Source organism: Lontra canadensis, unplaced genomic scaffold, assembly GCF_010015895.1.
Source record: "Lontra canadensis isolate GAN:19392208 unplaced genomic scaffold, GSC_riverotter_1.0 scaffold142, whole genome shotgun sequence".
NCBI lineage: Eukaryota > Metazoa > Chordata > Mammalia > Carnivora > Mustelidae > Lontra > Lontra canadensis.
In genome coordinates this window covers 319,540-343,815 of record NW_022631136.1, presented here as the reverse complement: position 1 = coordinate 343,815, position 24,276 = coordinate 319,540, and the positions used below count along the sequence as shown (strand labels likewise).

The window sequence follows — 24,276 nt, the reverse complement described above, 5'->3', positions numbered from 1 at the left end:
ACAGATCAGCATTACCTCGTCCTGGGAGGGCTTTGGTGAAACAAGAAAATATAGATTTTTGAGGCTCCTCATCTGTGGACCTGTCCTCCTACCTCAGATTTAACTAGCAAGGGATGGTTGTGATCAATGGAATTCACTTAGAACCAACTTAGATGACCAAGTCTTATTCTACCCTCTTCCTCAAATTTGCCATGGAACAGTAGCCCAAATTTGCAGTCCCCCCATAGCTGAAGCCCAGGCCAAATGGCTCTGCTTGCCAACTTGTGCTGTTGGTCCTGGGTGTGCCTCCTGCAAGACACTCTGACCTTCTTGGCCTTGGCACGGCCCTAAATCAACTCTAAACCTTGGGTGTCCCCAGGAGATATAGCTGCCCGTCTAGGCAGTTTCCTGTTTCAGACGTCCATTTTCTAGTCCTGAGCTGGGTAATTCCAAAATGTCTATGCTCCACCCTTGCCATTTACAGACTAAGGATCTCAGGAAGTATTAAGGGGAAAAGTTGACTGTGGTACAGTATTCGTTCTTAAGGAGGCCTAATGGGCACAATTTAGACAATAAACATTTTGAATACGCAGATCAGGTGCCACGATGCTAGAAATCTAAATTAAAATTTAGGATTTCTTTGGTAAAGTTATAGCAAGGGCTGGCCCCATTTTGTGTTTGTCACAAAGAGGTATTGATTAAATGGCTCTTCTTAGTTCACATTCTCCTAATATTTATTTGTTTATTCAATAAATATGGAAGGTCTGCTATATGCTGAAGTTTATGCCCTAGCCCATTGTTCCTCACAGAGCACATATGTGAGCTGTGTTATATAATATAGTTTCACGTATTTTACTAAAGTGTAAGATCCTTTTTTTTTTTTAAAGATTTTTTAGATTAATTTATTTGACAGAGAGAGAGAGAGCGCGCACAAGAAGGCAGAGAGGCAGGCAGAGAGAGAGAGGGGGAAGCAGGCTCCCTGCTGAGCAGAGCGCCCAACTTGGGGCTCGATTCCAGGACCCTGAGACCATGACCTGAGCCGAAGGCAGAGGCTTTAACCCACTGAGCCACCCAGGCGCCCCTAAAGTGTAAGATCCTTGATGCCTGGAATTATGTCTTATTCATTTCTGTGTCCCCAGTATAAATGAGCACAGTACCTTGCACATAGTAGGGATTCAAGAAATATTTGAATTGAATTATGCTGTGATGCTGTTAAAACGCACTAATAAAACAGCGATACTTAACTTTTTTCTATTGGGCTGAGGCATACATGTCAACATTGTGCAAGTAAGTAAGTACTGAGTGTTAAAAGAGAAGGGTATGTTCACTTCACGTGTGTTGGAAGACGACTGCAAAACTGGGTGGAGACTTGGTCTGTTAGAAGCACTGTTAATTTTCCTCTGGTCAGTCCAGAATGACCGCGAAGAGTAACTAGAATTTCAGTCTTCTAGTTCGAAAGTATTTTCACCCTTCTCACTTTTCCAGAACTACCCGCCTCTTTCTGCATCTTCCCAAAGGGCTGTATCCAACTGACTCTGCCCCAAAGTCTCAAGAGCCACCTCTGGACCCCTCCAGCTCCGCTTCAAGAACTCTCCAGATCAGAGGCCTCAAGAACACCGGCCAGGAAAACACGGGGTCACGCGCGGGGCAGGCGCCAAACTGGCCAGAGCCAGGGGAGCGGCGCTAAAGGCGGGGCTGCCATGGGGCGGGGCGGGGCGGGGCGGGGCCGGGTAGGAGGAGGCCTGGGGGGCGGCTTGGGTGTCACCACCAACCCGCTCCGGCCGGAAACTGGCGCTAGTTTCCGGCCGGACGGCCGAAAGCCACCGATCCTGAACCAGCCGCCGGAGTCGGAGTGTCGACGGGGTGTGGAGCAGGCAAAAAACCACTGGGGGAGGCCAGTCCTGATCAGTGCCGTCTGGCTCCAGCTCCTGATCCTGTGCGGAGCAACAGCCGCGGTCGCAGTCTCCGCCACCGCCTCCGCCTCCGCCTCCATCGTCGTCGGGGGAGGGGCCAGCCGGACCCCGGGGTCACAGCCGAGGAATGAGGAGAGGCGGCCGGGCCCCGCGCTCCGCCCCGGCCTAGGGCCTTGCCCCGGGAGCCGCGAGGGTAACGGAGCCCCCTGCCCTGTCACCCTCCTCCCCGTCTGCTCCCGCCCCTCCCGTCTCTTCAGACTCCCAAACTCCGACCCTCTGATCTCCACTGTCCCCCTTCTCCTTTCTGATTATATTTCACCCGGAGCCACCGCCTCCCGGCACCCCCTCCTCGCCCCGACTGTGCCTTGCTTCGTCCCAACCTTTTCCCCGTTACTTCTCCCTTTCACCTGCGTCCCGTGTTCCTCGCTCCCACCCCGGTTCCTGGCTTCTCTTCCTAAGCTGTGCTGGGCAGTTTGGACGGTCGCCCCCTTGTCAGCGAGACTTTCGGGGAGGGATGGTGGAGTTTTAAGGTGGTTAAGAGTGTGCGGACCCCCTGTCCTATCCCTGTAGTAGGATAAAGTTCATAAAAGTCTGAGTATAAAAGTGCAACGAAAAGAAAACAAGCTTGTTCTCCCCTGTAGATAGCCAAACTGAGGTGCGTCCAGTAATGGAGGAAGGGAGCGAAAAAGAAGTGTGTGTGTGTGTGTGTGTGTGTGTGTGAGAGAGAGAGAGAGAGAGAGATCGATTGATTCTAGGGCAGGCTTATGAACTTTAGAAAAAAGAAAAGTTGCCATGAGCCGATGGAAACTTTAGAAGCTGATGATGAGTAAGCCGGGGGCTGCGTGATCTCACTCCTCTTCTCATAATTACTAGGTTAACGGTGTGGCTCCGGTCGGGATGGAATGGGATTTGTTTACTGGGCCGGCGTATTTTTAGCTTGTCGGCTCACAAGGACTAGAGCTCCGAGTCTCTGAGGCTCCCTGAGTCTCAGTCTTTCTCCGTCTCCCTCCCCACCGCTCCCTCTCCCTCGACTAGGTAGTCTGTCTAACCTGGGTGGTTCCTCTGGGCACAAAACGGATAGGAAATTAAATTGGAAGAAGTGGACTGGTGAAATTATATGTAAGAGAGTCTCCCCCACACTCTTCAGGGTGTTTCCTTTTCGTAAATGCAAAAGCAAGAATTAGCAGAATTTGTTATTTTCCTCATATTTTTATAACTATGTAAAATGCTTTTTAGAACAACCAGAAGTTGGTAATTTTTCAGTCCTACTATATGTTTAGGAGGTCCTTGAGGAGGTTGGATCCCTTTGTCTTTCAAAATCTGTTTCAAAGGTGGAAAAGGGCAAGAAGAGGTAGTCGTGAGGCTAGTCCAAAAAGATAGCAAATCCTAAGTTTTTAAAAAACATTTAGAAAATTTCTTTCCTAGTGAACGAGACTGCATTTCTGGTGCGGTGGAGAAGACAGCAGGAACATACTGGGTGACTAGGGAGAACTTATAATTAAACGTTTGCTGTGCATAATTTACAAATGAATACATTATAGGCAAACAATTATACTCTTTGTCCTCATTGTTTTTCTGAACAGTTCTTTTTAAAGTTTAGGAACCAACCTGCTGTGCTAGTCTATTGATATTTTGAAGGCTGAACAGAACTGTAAAATAAATGAAATTGATGTTGCTCATCTGGAGTGTGAATGCCAGTCTTGTTCTAATTTCCACTAGCTACCCGGCATGCTTCAGAGCACCTCCCTGAGTAAGTGGCCAGTTACTATGTACTTAGTGATTGCAAATGAATACAAATATTAGCTCATGCTGGGAGTAATTGAGAAGGTAAATATGCTGAAAAGATCTTCCAAAACTGGAATAGATTATCTTTCAATTTTTTTTCCATTTCGGATTATCAGCACCTTTCTGCCGATAATTATCCATTAACATGAATAATTTAGAATTGAACAGATATCCACTTTGGGCATTAAGCATTCAAGCAGGAAGGAAAGATGGAAGGAAGATAATTCCCAAACTATTACTAATTTTTTGTTGTTGCCTGATTTGACTTATCCCTTTCATTTCTTTTCTGGCATTTCAATGCCAGAGACTCCCTTGTGGAAAAAAAAAATGTAAACCTTTGGCAGGGAAAGGGCTGTCTGCTGACTTGTATAAGGCAGGCTGACAGTAATGAATGGTAATTTTAGTTGGACTTGGTGGAGTTAGGTCACCAACAACGTGGAAATACTTCCTTAATCTCCTACTTCTGGGGACCCCTGTTGAAAAAAGATTTAATTTGGAGGGCAAGATCAAATTTTTAAAAATCAGAATCATCTTCCCTGAGTCTGTTGACTATTAATAATTGTTTTAATTTCTGAGTCGGTTGATGCTGATTTTTCTTTTTTAAGATTTTATTTATTTGACAGACAAAGATCACAAGTAGGCAGAGAAGGCAGGCAGAGAGAGAGAGAGAGAGAGAGAGAGAAGGAAGCAGGCTCCCCGCTGAGCAGAGAGCCCGATGTGGGACTCGATCCCAAGACCCTGGGATCATGACCTGAGCCAAAGGCAGAGGCTTTAACCCACTGAGCCACCCAGGTGCCCTGGTTGATGCTGATATTAGTGATGTCTGGGAAATTCTAGTTATATCAATGAGATAAATTAGGGAAGATTTTGGAATCAGCAGAATTTGAAATGGAATTGGAGGCTGTGGATTAGAGTCATAAAGAGGCATGACCTATGAAGTTAGATAGACCTTGGTTCAAATCTTGATTATGGCATTTACTATGTGACCTTGGACAATTTACTTCTCCATCCTTATTTATAAAATATGTATGAGCATTCAAGCAAATGAAATAGTTATTCTTTGTTAAGAGTATAAGAAAAGAAAAGTGTCCCCAGGAGGAAAGTATACTTATGTCTGTTTATATAAACTTCCTCTTACATTTATTATTTGGTGGCTGGTGGAGTGGGAATTGAAGCAGTTGAATAAGTAGGAATAAGCCTAGGGCAGCCTAATAGTCTGTCACTATTCCCATTTCTCAGAAATCGTTGTTTGGGGTTTCAAGATTCAATATATATAACCATATGATGGAGTAATAGTATTAAAAATAAAATTTCGGATTGATACGGGGGCACTGTGGGCCAGTTGTAAAGTTTTCGAGCTTCTCAAGCATGCTTAAGCATGCCAAGGATCCTGGCAGGTCCTTGTGAGGCTCCCTCTTTTACCCAAACATTCATCCCATCAAGGAAAAATTTTGAGAAAGTGCTTCGAATTGTGGCTTCAGCAGCGTCTTCCCTATGGAAACTTAGGAGCTGTGAAATCTTCTCAACAGCCCCTGATAAATTCAGATAATTAAAATCTGTGTAACTGGAATATAGATGCAGGACAGTTGTGTGAATGCCTGAACTCAGTTGATTTTTTAATATGAGAGAAGAAAGTTGTTTTTTTTTTTTAAAGATTTATTTATTTGAGAGAGAGAGAGCACCCGCAAGCACGAGCACAAGTGGGAATGGCAGTGGGGGAGAGAGAGAGAATCTCAAGCCGACTCCAAACTGAGTGCCGAGTCTGACACGAGTGCAGAGTCTCACACAGGTCACACATGACCCTGAGATCATGACCTGAGCTGAAACCAAGAGTCAGATGGTCAACTGACTGAGCTACCTAGGTGCCTCTGTGTTTTGTTTTTGTTTTTGTTTTTGTTTTTTAAGTAAGGAATCCTTGCTGAATAATGATTGAGCATTCTTGTGGATTAAGCTGTCTCCAAGCTCCAGTGACAGGCTTTGGGAAGATAGAAAGGATATAAAGACAAGTGTCCTTGCCTTTGGGACAGGGGTGGGGTTGTGGAAGGTGGTATATATAAATGGGAAGGCACACTGTTACAAGCTTTAACATTTAGGACACAACATATAAACAAAACCAGTTTAATGTGCTACAAATGGAATATATAGAGGCTAGAAAACTAGAAGTAAAAGAATCTATGAAATTAATTAGGGAAGATTTCTGAATCAGCAAAATTTGAAATGGACTTGGAGGCTGTGGATTAGAGTCAAAGAGGCATGGCCAATGGAGGTAGAACTTGGTTCAAATCTGGACTGTATGATCTTGGACAATTTACTTGTCCATCCTTATCTATGAAATACGTGTGAGCATTCAAGTAAATGAAATAGCTATTCTGTGTTAAGAGTAAAAGAAAATAAAAGATCTTCCAGGCAAAAAGTATAGAATGTACAGTGTGCAGTGGTGGTATGAATGACTAAGTTGTGTTTGTCGGGGTAATAAATGAGAGGGACTGGAGAGAATGTGGGTGGTCGAGTCATGGGTAGAGCAGGCAAGAGGGTGGAGGGGACTCAGAGGCCAGATTCTGTTGGGTGTTCATGGAAGGGTCAATAGAGTCATTGTAGGTCCTTGAACAAAGGATGAATTTAAAAAGTGTTGAGCCTTCTGGTCCAGGAACTCAGGGGCAAGGAGTCAGGCAGGCACCGGTACATTGTAACTCTTCGGTTTCTCTTCTAGACCATCTTGGCCTAAAGGGATCATCCAGGAGACAGAGGATTCTTGTAGAAGTTTCTGTCTTCACACTTTACTCACTATGCTGAGCTCTGTTTGTGCTTGTCTCACATTGTACTGTGGGCCTGTAGGCTGTGGCTGGCTTATCCTCAAGAGCTTATGGTAAGGACAGTATCATGTTTTAAGGGCATTAACTTCCAGTTATCTCTGCTGTTGTAGGGTACAGTAATATAAGTAATTCAGAATTTAATATGAAAATTTCTTGGTTTGAAAACGCATAATTTTCTTAAGCCAGATTTATTTTAATGTTTTGAGGATCATATTGATGTTGAAATGAATTTGCATTTCTAAGCCTATATTACCTGATGGTGAGGAGGGTATATACTGATGGTGAAGAACAGTCAAACTTGGTTTAAAGATTATACCTCAGAAATCCTGTAAATTGGGTAATTCATTTATGGATAATTAAGATTGGATTATATGAGTATGTTAATGAAGACCAGTTTCTTTTCAAAATCTGTGCAGGTCCATTGTGACCACTTAGGTTGTCTGCCTTATGCCTAAGCGATTTATAAATGATGTCTGTGTTATAGTCAGAGTGAGTGTTTACTCACAGTATCTGGAGGAATCCTATTTTGTTATGTTGCGTCGATGAAGATGAAGGTGGCTTTTTCAGAGCACTTGGGCTTTGTAGAGGCTCTTCTAGATAGTAACTCTGCTGAAAAAACTGTCAGGTTTTTCCTTTTGAAATTAAGTTGTTTGAAAATATGGCTAATTAAAAAAAAAAAAAAAGAGGAATGAGGAGCAGCGTTCACATTTAATAAACACAGGATCACATGCTTGTTCTTCAAACCTTGTTCTTTCAGTTGACTTGCTTTCCTTCATCCCTGCTTACCCCCTACCTTCTCACAGTCATTACCAAACTATGTGCTTATGATGTCATGAGCACAGGATTATTATTTACCTCTTGAGTCAGGAGATTGTAGCATTTTTGAGTGGAGATCAGAGGTGGAAGTCAGGAATCTTAATTTATATAGTTTAGTTCAGGATTATTTTCAACTGTGTTTTTTAGGTTTATGTCTCATCTTTTTATTTCTCTAAGAAATAGTTTTGGATAGGAAAAATTACTGAGCTATTATTTTTGGTGACCTGCGTTGAGTTCAATTTTATGTTAGGTACTGTGGAGGATTAGGAAAACTGATGATTTTGTGCCTTTGAGGAGTTTACAGTCTAGTTGGGAATAAGGAGTATAGGAAGGAGTGAATACCTATTGAACCTCTAATATGCCAGACCAAAAAAAGAAAATGAGAAATTATATTATCGATTGCACAGTATAGATCTCATATCGTATGTCTTTGGGGACAAGAGCACTCAGGTAGTTATGAGTGCTATCACGGAGGAATTGTAACTTCAGATCTTAAAAAAATAAAATTGTATGAAGTACAAGGGGTAAAGATGAAGCAGATAACAACAACAACAAAGTCATTTCATTTTGGAGCTGAGAAGGATCAAACAAAAGCCTGGACTAGGCTTGGGTGTTCCTGGGGCAGTGATGAGACTGACCTGAGCAGGTTGGTTAAGTTGGTTTGGATCTATGTTTTAGAGGGGTCTTAAAAGGCAGGCTTATAAATTGAGATTTTAAATTATAGAAAATAGTGAACCACTCTGAATTTTTGAGGATAGTAATAGCAAAATGATGATGGTAGAAAACAGGTGGGCCGGGAGGGAAGGGGGATTGTCTCCTTGGGTGTATGAGGTGATGAAACCTGAGCTAGAGTTGGGGTGTGGGTTGGGATAAGGAGAGAAAGAGGGAAAAAGAGATTGTTAAGTAAAAATTAAAGTCAGTGACGACTGGATGTAGCCGATGAAGGAGAGTGATCCATCAAGTATGACTATAACATTTTAAGCTTGGGTTTCTGAGACATTAAGATCAGGAAATTAGGAAGGATTCCTCATTTTTTAGGGGCATTTGATGAGTTCAGTTTGAAAGGTATTGGATGTGAAGTAGGAATGAAACACCCAAGAGAAAGCTGAGTTAGAGATGAACCTGAAGCTGGTGGAGAGTAGAGGCAGAGGTTAATATTTTTGGAAGCGCGGTTTTGTGGCTCCTCAGCATGGATGTGGGAGCTGTAGCCAAGGGAATGAATAAGCTCTCTGAAGACTAGAATTTAGGGAAAGAGCAAAAGGCCAGGGATAGTGGTAGAGTGATAGACACTATTCTACAGTCTTCGGGCCATCTTAATTGACTTCTTCTTTGTCCTTTCTCGTTTTCTGTTTCTTTCCTCCCAGTGCCATCAAACATCCCTTGAATGTCTCTTTCTGTCATAGGCACTGAGGAAACAGATGAGTCAGACAAGGTCTCTACCTACAGGGAGTTATGGGCCCAGGGGGAGGAGACAGATGCATAAATATATAGATGTCATGAAGTGTGGCTGTTGTTGCCATAGAAGTATGTAGGGGGGATGGTAGGGGCCTAAAGGTCAGTTCTGCTTTGGGCATGCAGAGGTTGGAAAGTGCCTCCGAGAAGAGATGACATTTGAGATGAGTCTTGAAAGATGAGTTAAGGGTGTACCCTACAGAAGACAGGGAGAAGTACACTCCAGGCTGAGAAAACAACATGAATAAAAGCTTAAAGGAACAAAACAGCCAGACTTCTTCAGGTAACTTTTAAGTAATGATTGTGGCTGGAGGACAGGGTTGGAGGGCAGGGATAAGGCTGGAGAAGTAGTTAAGGCTGATCATGGACAGCTTTAGCTTGTGCTCCAGTATGATGAGCATTTCAGGGTTTTTAAGCATCAAGTTGAGAATTAAGTTTCACGTTGTAGAAAGATTATTTCGTCAGTGGTGTAGGGCATACGTTGGAGAGGAACAGAGCAAAAGCCTTTTTAAGTACCTTTATTATGCTTAAGAGTAACAGTTCTTATTGAGTGCTGTTGTTTGCAGACTCATGGAATCAGAGAACTATAGGGACTGTTTTAGTCTCCCATTCATTTTCAGAGGACATTTACTCAGGGTCACAGAAGTAGTTTTGTGATAGCTTGGTCTGGAATTCCATTTCCAGTGGCTATAATGTGGTTGGAGGTTAATAAATATCGTTTCACCTTGCTGATCCTCTCATGTCCCATTCCAGTGTTTGTTACAGCCTGCTACACCGCATTGTGCTAGAAGACATTCCATCCCATTGTTGTTTTTACCAGTCCGAAGTGAATGGTGGCTTTTTCCCGGGTCTGAATGAGGAAGATCTGCCCTGAGAGTACCTCAGGGAATAGGGCTTTTGAGCTGAGGCAGTTGGGTGCCCTGTAGGGGGAGTGAATAGGATGTTAGGATTATTCATCTTTAATGATGCGGATGTAGAAGAATGTCAAGGTATTTGTTTTACTGAATGTGCAGAATTGTGCCAGTGAAACTTTGGTAGAAGAAATAAATTGTTTATCCACAAAAAGGATATTTATCTTAAAAAACAAGATTTGTTTATTACACTTGTATTCTAAGTCTTCCTTTCCTGTGTTTTTAATTTTATTGGAGATATATATATATATATATATATATATATTTTTTTTTTTTTTTTTTTTAAAAGCAAGCGCTTGGCCCAACCTGGGGCCTGAACTCATGACACCTAGATCAAGAGTTGCATGTTCTACCGACTGAGCCAGCCAGGTGCCCCTTCATTGGGTTTTCGTGAAGGGAAATTGTTTGGATTTGAAGTGCTAACTTTAAACTTGCGTTTTATGTTTTAGTCATTTTGCTGGAGAAGAACAGGACAGGATAGAAGGATATCTTAGAGATTCTTAGACTCCCCTGGGGAAAGTTGGGACACAAGGGGATGTGGAAGGATGGGTACCTTTCTTTCTTTTCTTTTTTTTTTTTTTTAAGATTTTATTTATTTATTTGACAGAGAGAGAGATCACAAGTAGGCAGAGAGGTAGGCAGAGAGAGAGGGAAGTAGGCTGCCCGCTGAGCAGAAAGCCGGATGGGGCCTGATCCCAGGACCCTGAGACCATGACCTGAGCTGAAGGCAGAGGCTTAACCCCCTAAGTGACCCAGGCGCCCTGGGATGGGTACCTTTCACTGATAAGTCTTCCTCAAACTTAGCTGAGTTATGATTTCTTTACTCTTTGCTCTGGGCTCTGTCCACATCTTTTCCAGAGACGGGCCTTGGTTTGGAAACTATCCACTTTAGCAGAATTGCCAATTCCTAATTCTTTCTCAAGTGGGCAAGGGTACATTTTGTTTTTGTTTGTGAGTGTTTTGGGGAGAGGAGGGGAGAGAGGAGGCACGGAATAACTACTCACAGTGAGTCTTTATCAGAATTCCTATGTATCTGGAGGTTTCCTTGGCTTTTTTGGGGGAGGTGGGGGGAAATGACTTGGTTACACTGGTATTTATGTTGTGTGGGATCGTGGTTGTCACTCCCCTCAGATATCTGATTTAGGATGGCAATAAGAACTTATTTCTTGTCCGTATCTGTCAGCCTTCACCCCACCCTGTTCTGAGTACCCTCTGTGCACTCTCTGAGTGCACTCAGAGTGCACCCAAGTGTTCCCTGAAAGTTTGGGGGAACCATCTTGCTCCTCCTGACTATTATTTTTGGGTTAGTGATTCCACTATTTTTCTCTTCACCTGGCCCTTTCTTAATTTTAAAATTTTGAATAATAAGATATTTTGAATATTTAGAAAAGTCCAGGGGAGAAAAAATCCCAACATTTTGAGCACATAACCCAAATTTAATGGATATTAACATTTTGTCATACTTGTCTTAGATCTCTAACTCTGTTTAAGATAGAATGGTAAATATAGCTAGGTCCTACTATGCTTCCTTTCCCCTTTCCTCTTTCTTGGGAAATGACTACTGGTCTGATTTACTATCTGTCATTCAATTTCATGTTTTATACTTTTTTTTTTAACATATTATGTATACACAAACAACATATAGTTTTGAAATCTTACATAAACAGAATTGTATTGTATGTATCCTTTAGCAGTTTTTTCCTCAACATTGTTTTTCAGATGTGTCTTCATGTAGATCTAATTTACTTAATCATCTAATCTTTAAGCCTCTTACCTCCATTGCCCTTTTCACTTGTCCTGTTAAAAAATATCCTACCTATCAAAGTCCCCGTTTAAGTCATATTGTCTATAAAAACTTTGCTGATTTTTTTTTTCTCCAACAGGATGTGATCTTTCCCACTTCTGAATTCTATCATTTTATTCATACTTGTCTGTTTGTAGTTGTATATTTTTGTGTTTTTGTTATTTGTGCTCTTCGGATGCCATTTCTACTACACTATGAGCTCCTGGAATTTCTTTTATCTTCTGTGTCTCTCCTGGGGCTTGCCACAGTAACTTATACATGGTAGGCATTTAGTCACTATTAGTGACTAAATGGTTAATTAATGAATTAAAAAATAAAAATCCTTTGCACTGATGAACTGTTAATTATGAGCATGATAATGGCCCCATTAAAATAGAGTTATAAAGAAACATTCAGCAATGAAAATTAAATAAAATGCACATAATTGTCGAGAATAGTCAAGACTAACTTCTTGCAAGAGATGAGCAAACATTCCCTGAGAAATGAAATGGGAATTGATTGGTGATATCATCCAATGAGGAAACTCCTGGGAATTGATCCTGATGGCATTTGTGAGGCACTGTTCTCCTGTGGCCAGACTCATTTCACTAGCTATCAAATTCTGCTGTTGTCATCAAGGTCTTGACACCCTCACTGGAGATGGGATACTGGTGTTGAGACAAAGCAGCCTCTCTGTTCACTTCATAAACACTGCTGGGAACCAGGAATTCTTTGGTGCCTAAAGAAGAAAGCCTAATAGACACATTTGTACATATGTATGTATATATGTATGTATATGTTTAACACTTGCTTTTTTTATTGAAACCAGATTGTATTTCAGCAGAATATTTTGAAGCTTTTCATTCTAGAAGGTACAGTCCCAATATAACCTCATTTTGGCCTCACAGAAGCTCTTCCCTCATTTGCCAAATAGAAATTAAATATTAAGTGGAACTATATGAAATTGCAGTTTTGTAGGCAAAAGCAGTCAAATACTTTTGTATTTGCAGTTTTGTATGGTTAAACCATATACATCTAGTCTTGATTTTCTCTTGGTGTTCTATAGAACATTATCATGGACCTTTTCAAGGTGGATAATCCAAAATCCATTTATAATTCTAAAATGCATTTCTGAACTTTAATTTGTAACCAGTTTTCTTTTGTAGTTATCTTAAGCTTCAAGTTTTCTGTAAAATGTTTGTATTTCTCAGCACATATTTAGTAGATACTGGAGAAGGTTGTTGGAACTGTGTAAGGATTGTAGGCCAGAGTACACTGTGGGAAATAAGCCTGTAATGAAAACTTTTGCTGTCAGTAGCTGCATATAATGGATTGAGTTGGCTTTAAGGAGCATTCAGTTTCTTTGAGTTATTGAACCCCCCAGCCCGCACTTCCTACCACCCCCATATCTTCTCTCTAAGTCTTGATAAGGGAGATCGGTGGTGGGGAAAAACTATGGAAGAGAAAATTACCTGTGACCCTTGATTTTATTTGGAGGCTTAACAGGGAAGATGGTATGAGCCCTAGCTCCTGGCACCAGCCTCTTACTTTATGGTTCTCTAAGCAGTTCTTAGGTTAAGGGGACCTTGGGGTGTGGGGTGGGGCTGGGGGTGGTGGAGAGTGAAACAACAAAGAGATAGTGGGAGTTAGCAGATACTGTGGAATAGGATTGGGGAAACAGGAATGGAAAATGGGGATAGGTATAAAAATTTAAGGAGGCTGTTTCTTCTCATCCTTCAAAACATGGCTTAGAAGTCTTTCTAACCCTTGTACCTTAATTATATCAAACTTGTATCCAGGCTACATACCTGTTTGGAAAACATCATATATAGAATTCAGCTTTGAAAATAGCAGTTTTGTGTTCTAAAATAGTTCTTTGAAAAGTCAGGGTCATTTAAAATGAGTTGGTCTCCTGTTGTCTTTTGAATCATTAATAACTCTGAGCCTTTAGTATTAGTAAGTCTTGGTCTTTATGTGAAGATAGTCTCGTGTGAAGAACTGAGAAAGACAATGGGAAAATATCACACTGCTAACAAAAATATTTTAGACAGCAAGTTCTTATTTATTTTAAAAACTTACCTGCTCTTATGAATTCCTTTGTGAGTGTTTGCTTTCATCTTCTTTGAACAAAGAGCTCACCTGGCCGAGTGTTATACTATTCATTTTCTGAAAATTTCCATCAGCAGTAAGGACAAAATTATCTGACATGAAGAATACTTGGTCCGTTTTTGATGACTAGGGATAGAAACTTCTCAAACTCCTCAGAATTCTGAAAATAGAATTTGAAAGTTAGACTTAATATTTGCTGCATCCTGGTTTCTTTGGTTGCCTAAAATAAATTCCTAGCTATTTGGCACAAGGTGACCTCTTGTTTTAACAACATTAAGTTCCTTCTCTCTCACATCATCTTTGAAGTTTTTTGTAATATGCTAGTTCATTATGGAAATTGAGATAAGAAAATAATCTACATAAATTTCTCTTGATGTTTGCTGCCAGCTTGAGACTGATTCCTCTCTACTGAATACCTGCTGTGTTCCAGAATTTGGACAACATGCTCTAAGGAGATGCTAAGGAAGTGCTACCCAGCAAATAAACTAAACAAGTAGTAGGAGAATTGGCCCCTTGGGAATTTGTATTCTGTGTTAAATGGGAAATAGTTACATATACATAAATAGATATATAGAAAAAAAGAAATAATGAGAAACAAATATAACTATGGAGTAGTATATACTATCTAGTATATACTAGTATATACTACTATATACATACAGTGTTTTAGAACTGAAGGGAAATTTACATATTGTCATCATTTTCTAGATAAGGAAAATGAGGCCCAGAAAGTTTGACTTGTCCAAGGTAGTAGTTACTCTCAACAGCAAACATTTTATTGAATATTTGCTCTCTGAAAAGTTAGGCTTCAGTATACAGAGTTAAAGTCATGAAGAACTTAATTAGTTGTGAAGACTGAATTATTTGCGTAAAAAGATGAATAATAATACGAAGTCATGGGTACAAAGTGTCAAGTGAGGAGTACAGTTGTCAGAATTACATGTTTTTTTTGTTGTTGTTGTTTTTGTTTTTGTTTTTTTAAGTAAGCTCTGTTACCTATGTGGGGCTTGAACTCATGACCCTGAGATCAAGGGTCGCATGATGTGTACCAACTGAGCGTGCCAGGTGCCCCAGGAATTATATAGACATTTAGAGGGAGTGGGTAGGGGAAAATTTTATACTTAGGCTAATCTAGATCTTAGAGAAGAGAAGAGACTGGGTAAGTTCAGAGGGCTAGGCCTGAGAACAGTTAGCATTCAGAAAGCATTTAAGGCATGAGAACAGTGAACTATGCCTGCTTTGTTTTGAGGGTAGAGAAAGTAGACAAGCAACAAGATTAATAAAGTTGGAGAGTTAGGTAAATAGGAGAGGGCCTTAAATCTCAGGCAGAGGAATTTGGTTTATACTTACAGTGAAAAATCAGCAAGCACAGAACTTTATGTGTAAATGAGTATTTTAGGAAAATGAATTTCAGCTGTGCAGTGTAAAGTGGAAGAAGAACAGGTAGAGCAGTTATGATAGTCCTGGGGGAAGGAGTCTCTACAGGGGTGATAGTCATGTAGAGAAAAGAAGAGTCCAGTGATTTGAAGAAAAATAAATAGAATTTGGTAACTGCTTTTTTTTTTTTTTAAGATTTTATTTATTTATTTGACAGAGAGCACAAGTAGGCAGAGTGGCAGGCAGAGAGAGAGGGAGAAGCAGGCTCTCCACTGAGCAGGGAGCCCAGTGTGGGGCTCGATCCCAGGACCCTGGGATCATGACCTGAGCCGAAGGCAGACGCTTAACTGACTGAGCCACCCAGGCGCCCCTCGTAACTGCCTTTATAGGAAGAGTAGATAATAACAATGCGTGTGTTCTCCATCTGGGTTGTAGCAGTAAAGGAGCTGGGTTTGGCTGGTTTCTAATGCATCTGCTCTCCAAAGGGATGCTTCGATGGAAACCTTTCAAGAGCCCTGAGTCTAGCCCAACATTCTCAGGTGATACTGAAATGACCGGTTTAAGTTTGCACACTTCCTAAGTTAGTAGAACTTGGTGTAGAGCCCATTCTTTTGACTCTTGGCCAGTGCTCTATTATATCTTATTGCTTAAGAGGAGGTGAGACAAGCGGTTAAAAACACAGAGGAAGATGCCTGGGAAATGAAATGGGAAGTTGAAGAGCACATCATGATGAGGTTTACCCACAAGCCGTTTCAGCTCTCATAGGTTTTCCTTATCTTCAGACAGTAAATGAGTATACTGTTGGGCTCATGAGGCAACAGTGACCCGAGTTCCTTAGAGCTGTCTTCTCACATTCAGTTCTTTGTAGTCAAGGAAAAAGATTCCTTCCGATTTTGGATTTAATTGCATATATTCTCTGATTCCCAATTTTGAAGTGAAATATCTTTTCCTCTGCATGTAAGATAGGTTGCTGTGGTTACAGGCTTTGGTGAGGTAGCCTCAAAAGGCCCCATCAGTCTTTTTGGAGTAAAAGGAGGAGGAGAGTTTTGGACCCAAATCTTTCAAGCTTATTTACCGTGTCAGCAGTTAAGAACAATTTAGTTACACAGATCTTATTACCTAAAAAGGTTGGTAAATACTGTGAATCAATAGAGTGTTTTCGCTAATGGGAATTTTTTGGAGAATTAAATAGCCTTCTAAAAAATCCTTTATATTTGGTTTTTAAATATATAGTCTGGTTTATTTAAGATGTAACTCAGTCTTCTTTTCCCTTCTGTTTTCTTTTCCTTCCCTTTTCTTGCCCTTTTCCTATTCTGCCGGGCTTATATCTGGTATTAACAGATAACCTGAAGGCTCACAATAGCATTATCTGGATCAACTAACATTTATTATGTACCTACTACAAGGGTCTCTTATTTAATTTCATCTGCCAAGATGAAATATTCCTAGATTTTATGACTAGGGCCCTAGTAGTAAACATTTTCCAACATTTGGGTTCTATAGTTCTTACCCCATTTTAATCCTTGCCACGACTCTTCTGTTATTAATTTCTGACCTGGCTGGGAAGTAAAGGGAAGAAAACTTTACTCTTTAATAGTGAGACCCTACCATGAGTTATACTAAGTACTTTATATATCACCTCACTTAATACTCATAACTGTTCAATGAGTTAGATACTCTTGTACCTATTTACAGATTAATTCATCTAAAATTTTTATTACTGTTAATAAAGATATTTACCAATTCAGCCAAGATATTTCAGTACTGTTGAAGTTGCTCAGGATATCACAGTGATTATGATGAGGTCCCTGCTAAGGCACAGATAAGTTAAATAACTTGTCCAAGGTCACACAGCAAGATAGTGACAAAGCTAGGATTTACATACAGATCTGATGAATTTCAGAGGGAATGTATGCAACTACTCTAACATGCTGCCGTTTATATATATTGCATGTTCTCTGTGATTATTTAAATAAATCAAGTTATAAAAATGGGTGCGACTCCCAGTATTTCTTTGTTTAAAAAATTTCTCCGTGGGGTGCCGGGTGGCTCAGTCTGTTAAGCTTCAGTGTCTACCTTTGGCTCAGGTCATGATCCCAGGGTCCTAGGATAGAGCCCTGTGTTGGGCTCCCTGCTCAGCAGGGAGTCTGCTTCTCCCTCTGCCCCTCTTCACTACTCGTGTGCTCGGTCTCTGTAACAAATAAAATCTTAAAAAAAAAAAAAATCAAGGGATCTTTACATAATTTAAAAAAAAAAAAAAGGCTCTTCATGAGTCCAAGAGAGATATCTGTTGGTGCTGACAAGCACACCTGCCCAATAATGCTTCTCACTTCCCCTCCCTTCTCCCCACTCCCTCTCCACTTGCTCATATCTGGGTATAAACTGGACAGTGTGACCTTCTTTGGCATGTGGATGTGTTTGTGTTTTGAGGATTGGGAGAGTTTTGTTTGTTTCCTTGGCTTCCTGAATGTTCCTTGCCCAATAATGCTTCTCACTTCCCCTCCTTTCTCCCCATTCCCTCTCCACTCACTCGTACCTGGGTGTAAACTGGACGGTGTAACCTTCTTTGGCATGTGGATGTGTTTGTGTTTTGAGGACTGGGAGAGTTTTGTTTGTTTCCTTGGCTTCCTGAATGTTCCTTGCCCACTTGCAAGTGCTTTCTTGTTGCCTGATGGTGAGTAATGTGTTGTTAACGTTGTAATGTGGTCATACCAGTTGGAATATTTTTTTTCCTTTTTCTACCAGTTATCTCTGATGAGTATGTGAGTAAGGACTCTTGGGTCAGACTTGTCTTCTGCAGTTCATTCAAATAGAGAAGACTTTCTGTATTCAGAAGACCAGAAAATAGTCTTGAGGTTGGGAAGACTTAAAATCCAGTGTCTGGGGTGCCTGGATGGCTCACTTGGTTAAGCATCTGCCTTTGGCTCAGGTCATGATCCTGGAGTTCTAAGATCAAGCCCCATGTTGGGCTCCTTGCTCAGCGGGAGTCTGCTTCTCCCTCTCCCTCTGCTCCCTGCCCCGCTTGTGTTCTCTCTCTTGCTCTCTCTCTCAAATAAATAAAATCTTAAAAAAAAAAAAATCCAGTGTTGTCTGACCAGCTGAAATTCAGTTTATGGGGCAGCTGGGTAGCTCAGTCAGTTAGCATCTGCCTTTGGTTTGGGTCATGATCTTAGGGTTTTGGGGTTGAGCCCCACACAGAGCTCTCTGCTTAGCAGTGAGTCTGCTTCTCCCTCTCCCTCTGTGATCTCTCACTTTTGCTCTCTTCTGAATAAATAAAATCTTTTTTAAAAATCCAGTTTTGTTAGTATTCTAGGTTTATTCATTAGCTAGTGTGATCCAAGAGGGTTACTTGTTTTTGATTATGTCCATTATCACCATGTGCCATATCTCGGATGAACGGTGTTTGTTTGGGAGTTAGGAGCTTAAAAATAGGCACACAGGTTTTGTGGTAAGCATTACTTAGTAGAAGCACTAAAAATGCTTAGGTCTGTGAGACTGAGAAGCTGAGTTCCAGTTGAGTTCTAGGGATTTATTAGGTGGGATCGAGGTAGTTAGTGGTAGAACTAGTGGGTTTTAGGGACCCAGGTCAGTAAAGGATTGGGATTTAGTCTTATCTGAGCATGACACATAAGGTTAATGAGGTGATTTATGTGGATGGGTCTAACCTAGTGCTTAGTACTTGATTGGTACAGAGTAAATATTAGTTAAATCTTTAAAGATATTTGAATGATGAGTGTTGTCAGCTTGTCATTCTAGGGCGGCTTTCTCATCATTAACTATTCCTTCTTTAGAATAATATGTATTGATCATTTAACTGTGGGGAAACATTTGGAAATGGGATTGGGGTATCAAAGATTTATATCAGATTCTTGCTGAAACTGTGGTCTTTAACATACACAAATTGAAATCAGTTAGACCTAATTTAAAGGGAAGTTTGTGATTTTGCTTTGTTAGGGTCAATTCTATGCTTTTTTGATAGAAATAGATTCTCGATCCTGTGGTAGAGTTGAAAGTGCTTGTTTTTCAATTCCAATTAAACTCGATTTGGTTTTTGATATTTGAGATATTTGGCCTATGATGTTTCCTTTTATCTTCTGCATTTTTTTCAGTGAAGTAATATATTTGAAGGTATTTTGTGAACTCCAAAGCTGGCATTTGTTATCACCACCACCACTACCAGAGAATGTGAAAATAAAATAATGTTAAAAATATCAATGGGATAGGACTCATTCTAATGATGGTTGGTTTCCTGGAGTAATTTCAAGGAGAAAACCTCAGAGGACAATGACTTGTGTACTAATTCATACCTTTTGTGCTTTTTGTGGAAGGGAAAAGGAAAAGCAGAGACTCGTCACCCTGAAAACTCGGCCTGGGGCTATGTGATCATGAAGGGTTGCCTGTAGTACTTAGATATACACTCTTGTGGCAACAAAGTTAAACAGGATTTGTCATATGTTTGACATAGTCCATTCTACTGGAAGCATCTGTCTATATAGGAACCAACTCCTTCCAGTTCACTGATGAGATCAACTATATTCTGTTACTATGGATCCTATATTGATAAAATGTACCAGTCTAGGACAGTAATGCCTTCTAGAGTGGTAAGATTAAGGAAACAGTGCCTTTGACCAAAATACTTGGGTAGGTGTTACCATCAAAATCCCTTACAGTCAACTTCTGATGATTGGCATTCTTGGAGAAGAACATGTGATTTCAATAATTCAGAAGAGCAAGTTATTCAGTAAAATTTTTTAAAGTATTTTATTTATTTATTTGACAGAGATCACAAGTAGGCAGAGAGGTAGGCAGAGAGAGGGGGGAAGCAGGCTCCCCGCTGAGCAGAGAGCCCAATGTGGGGCTCGATCCCAGGACCCTGAGATCATGACCCGAGCTGAAGGCAGAGGCTTAACCCACTGAGCCACCCGGGCATCCTGTTCAGTAAATTTTGAAAAGACTCTTACTTTTAAAAGTTTACTCTTCATCTTTTTCTGTCACCAGTGCCTGGAACTCAGTAATCTGTGTTAAATAAAGGAAGTTAACCAATACCTATCTTGGGGTTTTCTCTGGAATCAGCCTGTTAGATGAACTTCTAGAAAGCAGGGACAACTTACTGGTTTATGCATCCCCTTCACTTAGCAGCCTGCCTGGCTTGGAGTAGGTCCTTACTAAGTGCTTACTGAATGATTGAGTCAGGAAGTTCAGGTTTCATTAGGGGAGAATTGCAGTGACCCGGTGCTATTGTGCTGATGGTGGCCCTTCCTAAGAGGAAGAAGAGATGTAGCTTTTCTACAAGTGAACATGAATCAAAGTGAATGTGAGGAAAGTGATTGCTTTGATGCTGCGGGCATTTTATTTACTCTTTCGGACAGGAAGAGGTCATGTGTTAAAAGTTGATGCTTTATTTCTCTCTTGGTTTTTATTTTATGTTGGATTCTATTTAAAATTTAGTAATTGCTGTGATTCCATAATGGCATATGAGAACGATATTATAGCTTCAGACTATCAATAGAAAAGAAAAAGAAAAATCTATCCCTTTGTCACACTTAATTTTATCCTACCCTCTTGCTACACAACTTCAGACCTTGAGTATAGTGCTAGAAGAATATTTCCAAATCCAGTTTATATCGTTAGTGGTGATGAGTCAAACAAAGATGGGGATTTGATTTTAGCATGCCCTCATGATCATCTGTATAGATGATTTCCCTTAAGTTTGCTTAAGTGATTAAATTTCCTAATTATGCATCTTTTTCTTTGGTACACACCTATAGAAATAAGAGATTTATCTGGATGGCAGGAAGAAAGGAAGTTTTCATAGATAAATCCACAAAGTAGATCACACGGAGAACTGAAAGTCATCGATACATGACAAGTCAGGTAAAGATTGCTAGAATTGGAGTCAGGAGGGGTGCCTGGGTGGCTCAGTCCATTAAGTATCTGACTCTTGTTTTTAGCTCAGGTCATGGTCTCATGGGTCAAGGGATTAAGCCCCGCTTTGGGCTCCATGTTTAATGGGAAGGAGATGAACGTTTGCTTAAAGATTCAATCCCCTCCTGCCCCTCGCCCCACTCTTGTGCACGCAGAAGCTCTCTCGCTCTCTTTAAAATAAATAAATCTCTAGAGAGAAAAAAAAGAATAGTAGTCAACAGATTTATGTTCTATTACACAGTTCTAGCACTAGTTAGCCCTGTGACTTTGGGCAAGTCACTTAATCTCACTCACCTGGTTCCCAGGGTTCTCATCTGCAATTTGAGAGTATGGAATGAAGTAATCTCCTGGTTCTAAAGTCCGTAGTTCCAAATAAAGTCTATAATTCCAAAGTGCCAAACAAGGAAAATAGACTGACTTTCTGCACCTCACCACCAGGCTTGTTCCACATTAGACCGAAATGTAAAAATAGAAATGTTCCCAGTCTATGTTCCCAGGTAGACTAGAAGTCAGATTATATTATATGCTTATAACTAATTTTATGTGCTTAAATATAAGAGGCGTGGTTGCTTTTATTTATTTTAAATTTTATTTATTTGTGAGAAGAGAGCACAGGGAGGGGAGCAAAGGGGGAAGGTGAGGGACAAGTAGACTCTGCGCTGAAAGTGGTTTAAAAGGTTTTTTTTTTTTTTTTTAGAAAGAGAGAGTGCACGGTGGTGGGGGTGGAGTGGTGCAGAGAGAAGAAAGAGAGAGTCTTAAGCAGGCTCCGTGCTGGGTGTCTCAACCTGAGATCATGGCCTGAGCCGAAGAAATCAAGAGTCGGATGCTTATAACTGAGCCACCCAGGCATCCAAGGCTCGGTTGCTATTGGGATGCCCGGGTGGCTCAGTCGGTTAAGCATCTGCTTTCAGGTCAGGTCATGATCCCAGGGTCCTAGGATCGAGTCCCACATCTTCTGCATCGGCCTCCTTGTTCGGCGGGGAGCTTGCTTCTCCCTCTGCCTCTACCTGCCGCTCCCCCTGCTTGTGTTCTCTCTCTGACAAATAAATAAACTCTTTAAAAACAAATAAAGAAAAATTATTAAACCACCAATGGCACAACCTATACAGATGAAGGAGACCCAAAATTATTCAGGTCTCAGGATATCCTGGGCTGGATTTTCATTTTCATTTTTTTTTTTTTAAGATTTTATTTATTTATTTGACAGACAGAGAGAGATCACAGTAGGCAGAGAGGCAGGCAGAGAGAGAGAGGAGGAAGCAGGCTCCCCGCTGAGCAGGGAGCCCGATGCGGGGCTCGATCCCAGGACTCTGGGATCATGACCTGAGCCGAAGGCAGAGGCTTAACCCACTGAGCCACCCAGGCGCCCCTGGGCTGGATTTTCTAATTCCTAACTCTAACCTAGAAATAGAAATGTATGTGTATTGGTGGAGTTGGTGGGGAGGATGGGGTTAGTAGTGTGGATGAATATGGATAGTATTTTTAAAAGCAAAATAATAAAGAATTTCTTAGTCTGTGGAGTTTGCATGGGTAGACCAATTTGATTTTGTCATAAGTCCCTGTAGAACTAATATAAACCCTGTATTTAAATTCAGGATACCTAGGTCCAAGCTCCTTGTTACCTGGGTATCATTTAAGGTTTGTAAGCTTCTGTATGTATGTATTTTCCATCAGAAAAGAGGGGGTTAGAAATCTCAAAAAGAGTATTTAATTTTTAGAATTCTTATTAAATGAGGCCTTATTTGTGAAAGTGCTTTAAAAACAGAAATTGCAGCAAAAGAGAAGCTATTTTTAATGAACAGACAGCTTACAGATATATTTGCATAGACCTTGATTATGTGTATCCAGGGGGTGAATGATGACATTTGAAACCAGTAAATAATTCACAAGCCTATTTTAGATATAGATTAGCTCTCAGTCATCCATACACATGGACTAGCTTGAATAATTTAGAATGATAAATATTTGTTACACATCTACTATGTGCCAACCAAGTTTTTAGGCCTGTTTAGAATTTTTTTAAGTATAAAAGAAAGGTGCCAACCTCAAGATCTTAATTCTTTTTAGAATGTATCTTGATTTCCATCTTGATGATCTCTTACACATCCTTTAAGATCCAGTTTGAGAAACCTTCCTAGCCCATCCAGGTAAACTAGTTCTTATACCTCTTCCTACCCCACTGGGCATGAATAACATGTTTAAATTTCTCCCAGCAGACTGGAGTGCCCCGAAGGTAGGACTGTAGGCTTCTCTTCATTTGTATCTCTAAGGCCCTAGGGCAGTGCCTGGTACATGGTGGACCCAGTAAATTTTGATTTTGGGTAAATTTTGATTGAATGACGGATAATCAGATTGAAGAGATAAGATGCTAATATCAGGAAGGCCAACTAATATTACAAGGCAGTATATGATAACAGGAAGTGAATTTTGTACATACAGGGCCTAGAGGAGTTCAAATGAGGTCTAGATATGGCCACGATAGATGTAACTATGAAATTTGCAGATGGAGAATTTTAAACATAATAATAATAATAAAAGATAGCTTTCTTTGAAAGGAATTATATAATTTTATAAAAGACAAATTTCTTTTTCTAATTGTTTGGGGCTCTTAAAAAATTAGTAGTTGTGTACTGAAGGAAGTTAATTTACCAGAAGGAGTTTACACAATGAATTAATTTCCTATGGATAACTAATAGTAGATAGTTCATAATTAGAATTTTTTTTTTCTTCTGCTATTTCCTTGAGTAGAAGTTCTCTAATTGACAAGAAAATGACAAGTATTTAAGAATCAAGAAGGGGAGAGAAGATTGTCTTCAAGTAGGGAATGTTGGTTGATTCAGAGAATGTGTTTTACTATTAGACTAGCCTTTGTTGATTTGTAGTATTTATTTTTTTCTCCCATGTCAAAAGTTTAGTAATCAGAATCTTTATAAGGGCTTAAGTAGAACTTTTATTTTTACAGACCATTCTTTTAAAAGTTGAGTGTACTAAGACTCAAACCTTGAACTATCTTTGACCCTCACTGAAAGAGAAAAAATTCGTTGTATGTGGCAAATAGAAATACTGGTCTGGATCTAAAAAAATAAACATTAACATGACTTTTGTTTCTATTCAAGTTACTGTTGTTGTGCCAATTTTATAATAATAGACTTTCTCTCTGACTCTCTCTACCCTTATTTTTCTAAAGGTCACTTCTGTTGTACACATCATCCGAATTATTAAATTTCCCAAGTAATTGTAATCCAAGGAGCCTTTTGTCAGTAGCACTGAGAAGACAAATGCCAGTTCATAAGGAGTTCTCTGTGAACTTCTCCCTGATCTTTATGTCAGCATTTGGCTTTTAATGGATTTGTCTGTTAGAGATTCATTTTGCTATTGGTAGGCCTGATTAAAAAAACAAACAAACTGGAAAT

At 40.3% G+C, this 24,276-nt stretch overlaps 1 protein-coding gene across 2 annotated transcripts in view; it reads left to right on the top strand.

Moving 5' to 3' along the window:
- Nucleotides 1–1,739: 1,739 nt before the first annotated feature.
- Nucleotides 1,740–24,276, top strand: part of OTUD7B (OTU deubiquitinase 7B) — a 53,533-nt gene continuing 30,996 nt past the window's right edge. Inside the window, exon 1 of one of the 2 annotated variants that reach the window (XM_032843630.1) lies at nt 1,740–2,085. The gene's annotated coding sequence lies outside the window, so the exon portion shown is untranslated. The remainder of the gene's footprint in view (nt 2,086–24,276) is intronic. The other variant, XM_032843628.1, reaches the window with a different exon arrangement.